Source organism: Acomys minous (genome assembly GCF_964271855.1).
Source record: "Acomys minous genome assembly, chromosome: 8".
NCBI classification, from domain to species: domain Eukaryota; kingdom Metazoa; phylum Chordata; class Mammalia; order Rodentia; family Muridae; genus Acomys; species Acomys minous.
The window spans coordinates 5,437,079-5,441,291 of NC_140489.1; the positions used below are offsets into that span (position 1 = coordinate 5,437,079).

The 4,213-nt window shown below is 43.2% G+C and overlaps 1 gene segment (V, D, J or C); it reads left to right on the top strand.

Annotated features, from left to right (window-relative positions):
- Positions 1-2,250: 2,250 nt before the first annotated feature.
- Positions 2,251-2,772, top strand: LOC311603435 (immunoglobulin heavy variable 3-48-like). The segment is given in 2 exons: positions 2,251-2,353; positions 2,450-2,772.
- The last annotated feature ends 1,441 nt before the right edge of the window (positions 2,773-4,213 follow it).

A 4,213-nucleotide genomic window follows, 5' to 3' on the forward strand; every position in this document is an offset into this window, starting at 1 on the left:
TCACTTTGTACAAAACTCAAATCCAAGTGGATTAAAGACCTCGACATAAAACCGGAGACACTAAGTCACTTAGAAGAAAAAATGGGGAAGAGCTTGGAACATATTGGCACAGGAGACAACTTCCTGAACAGAACACCAACAGCACAGGCCTAAATGTCAACAATTAATAAATGGGACCTCATGAGGCTGAGAAGCTTCTGTAAGGCAGGAGACACTGTCAAAAGAACAAAGCGACAGCCTAAAGACTGGGAAAAGATCTTCACCAACCCTACATCTGACAAAGGTCTAATATCCAAAATATATAAAGAACTCAAAAAATTAAACACCACCAAACCAAATAACCCAATGGAGAAATGGGGCTTGGAACTAAACAGAGAATTCTCAACAGAGGAATATCAAATGGCTGAGAAACATTTAAAGAAATGCTCAACCTCCTTAATCATCAGGGAAATGCAAATCAAAACAACTCTGAGATTCCATCTTACACCCATCAGAATGGCTAAGATCAAAAATTCAAGCGATATCACATGCTGGCGAGGATGTGGGGAGAGAGGAACACTCCTTCATTGCTGGTGGGAATGCAAACTAGTACAACCACTTTAGAAATCTATCTGGTGCTATCTCAGAAAAATGGGAATAGGGCTTCCTCAAGATCCAGCTATTCCACTCCTTGGAATATACCCAGAAGATGCTCCAGCACACAGCAAGAAAATTTGCTCAACCATGTTCATAGCAGCCTTATTCATAATAGCCAGAACATGGAAACAGCCTAAGTGTCCCTCAATAGAAGAATGGATAAAGAAACTGTGGTACATATACACTATGGAATACTATTCAGCTATTAAAAACAAGGAATTCCTGAAATTTGTGGATGAATGGATTGAGCTAGAAATGATCATAATGAGTGAGTTAACCCAGAAGCAGAAAGACTCAAATGGTATATACTCACTTATATCTGCATATTAGGCCAAGGGGCATGTCCCACGAAAGCCTTCACTTACCAGGAAACTGGTACAGAGGGGAGGACATTCTAGTGGGACCCTAGATGAGAGAATCATGGGAAAATGGCAAAGTAGAAGGATCCAGAGGGTCCTAGAAGCCTACAAGTAGAATACTATGATAGGCAGATTTGGGCACAGGGGTCCCGCTCAAACTAAGGCACCAGCCAAGGACAATACAGGCGGTAAACCTTAAGCCCCTACCCAGATCTAGACAATGGACAGAACACTCCCCACAGTAGAGTGGAGAGTGGGATATGACTTTCTCACATACTCTGGTGCCTCACCTTTGACCATGTCCCCTGGAGGGGGAGACCTGGTGGCACTCAGAGGAAGGACAGCAGGTTACCAAGAAGAGACTTGATCTCCTATGAACATATACAGGGTGAGGTAATCCCCCTCAGGAACAGTCATAGGGGAGGGGAGTAAGGGGAAATGGGAGGGAGGGAAGAATGGGAGGATACAAGGGATGGGATAACCATTGAGATGTAACAAGAATAAATTAATAATGGAGAAAAAAATAAATAAATAAATTTGGGGAAATGAAATCAAACCTAAAGCAAAGACAGTGATGTGCTGTCTGATGTAAAGGTGGAATAAGAGATTGGTGTACAGATTTGAAGAAATCATGAGGAGACTTCAGTTACAACACAAGTCAGTGTGCTACAAACAAGAATGTCTCCATTGCAAACACTCAGTGAAAGGCAAGAGGTGACAAAAGGATGAAGTATTTGCAAGCCTCCTATTACATGAAGAGTGTTCTCTCAGAAATGAGTAAAGTTCGAAACACCTCATGTGTTCTCATCAGAGAGAAGGAATTCTGATAACGTCTCCATACAATTACGACCCTGTCCAAGAACCACATCTCAGAGAAACCATGCCCAATTCAGACAATAAGAAAGACTGTGCTCATATATAGAAAAAACACCCTGTGATGAGCTATTTAATTTGACATTTGTACAGGGAGGACATAGCAGGACATATGCACAACATGTTGTGTGCCTGTGCACAATAGAGAACTAAATGAAGTAGGATGGATCCTTACAATGGGAAGCTGCACACAGAGCAACCACTCTGTGTTACATCTGTAACTGCCATGAGTCTTTGATGTCTTATATCAGCTCTGAGCACTGCTTCCTGCCCAGGTCTAATAACACAGCCTGCTACAGCAGGAAGACATGCAAATGAGGCTCCTCTGTGCCCATGAAAAACAGTCCTGCCCTGACCCTGCAGCTCTGGCAGAGGAGCTCAGCCCTGGATTCCCAGATCCTCCCATTCAGTGATCAGCATTGAACACAGACAACTCACCATGGACTTGGGGATCAGCTTGGTTTTCTTTGTCTTGATTTTAAAAGGTAATTTATGGAGAAGAGATGCTGAGTGTTGTGTGGACATCAGAAAGAGAAACAACATTAGGATGATTTTCTAACCAGTATTCTCCATGTTTTCAGGAGCCCAATGTGAAGTGAAGCTGGTGGAGTCTGGGGGAGGCTTGGTACAGCCTGGAAAGTCCATGAAACTCTCCTGTGCAGCCTCTGGATTCACATTCAGCAGCTATAGTATGAACTGGGTCCGCCAGGCTCCAGGCAAGGGGCTGGAGTGGGTTGCATACATTCGTTATGATAGTAGTAGCATCAACTATGCCGATGCCGTGAAGGGCCGATTCACCATCTCCAGAGACAATGCCAAGAACACTCTGTACCTGGACATGAACAGTCTGAGGGCTGAAGACACAGCCACATATTACTGTGCCAGACACACAGTGAGTGAGTGACACTGAGAACTCAGACTCAAACCTCCCTGCAGGGAGCTGATGATGAGCAGGGGGCGCTGAGAGCACACAGAGCTCTGAATGACAGAGAGTTATAGCCTGTTCAGAGTCCTGAAAGACATGGAGGGCTGGACCCTTCTTTGTTTGGCCTGCCTTCCATAGAGATTCTCTCTACAATTACAGTGTAAAGTAATACTTGAATTGTCCAAATATTTTCAACTTTCACTTTCCCATTGTGATATGTGTTTTTAGAGTGTTTTTCTCTGTCTCTCTGTATGTCTATGTCTCTCTTTCTTTCTCTCTCTCTCTTTCTATGTGTGTGTGAGTCTATGTGTGTGTGTGTGTGTGTGTGTGTGTGTGTGTGTGTGTGTGTGCACAAGTTGACATGTCATCTTCTATCAATCTACATCATAATTTTGAAAAAAAATTTCCATCACATGACCTGGATTTCAACATTTGGCTAGACTGTCTGACTAGTGAGTCCCAAGGATCATACTGTTCAAAGGTCCCATAGGTGGGATTAGTTCTTGGCTACCACACTTTCCTCTTTTTGTACTTATGGAGGACCAAACTCTGGGCTTTGTTCTTATGTGGTAAGAACTTTAAGCACATAACAGTTTCCAAGCTCATAAATTATTTTAAAATGTAGAACAAACTCTGACTTGAAAAATCTGCAGAGCATCCCAAAGAGCACACGGGCTTCTATATGGGGACCAGGATCAGATCCTGAGGAATCAAAGTACCCTTGAGAGTTTGGAATCCAAAACTCAGAGCAGATACTTGGTAAGATTTTCTGGCGAGGGACTGTTTGGGGTTCAATTTAGAGCCAATAGGGAAATCAGGCAGGACCGGTGACCATGAAACCACATGGCCTTCAATCTCTCTATCATCCTCACACAAACCATACACAACAGAGCAATCCCTGACCACCTGTAGGGATATTATTAAAATGCATGGGAGGCTCAGCACTGAGAAGTGAGGCCAAAGTAGGTAGTGATAACGACTGAGTTTGGGTTAGCTACTAACAGCTCCTGACCACTCAATGGGTCGCATTTCTTTTCTTCCTCTCTCATTATTTTTTATGGTTTAGTTTCATAGTTCCTCCAATATTTATAGAGGACAATGAATTTCCTTTCAATATATCAATGCCATTTCTTTTTTGTGTTTTTTTATTGAAAAATAAAATCATTCATATTACATCTCAAATGCTATCCCATCCCCTGCATCCTCCCATACCTCCCTCCCACCAGCTTTCACCCCATTCCCCTTCCCTATGACTGTGACATAATGTGGACCTCCTCCCCTTGAATATGATGCTAGAGTTTCAAGTTTCTTCTTGGTAGTCTGCTATCCTTCCTCCGAGTGCCACCAGTCTTCCCTATCAAGGGGACATGGCCAAATATGGAGCACCAGAGTTCATGTGAAAGTGAATCCCAGTCTCCAC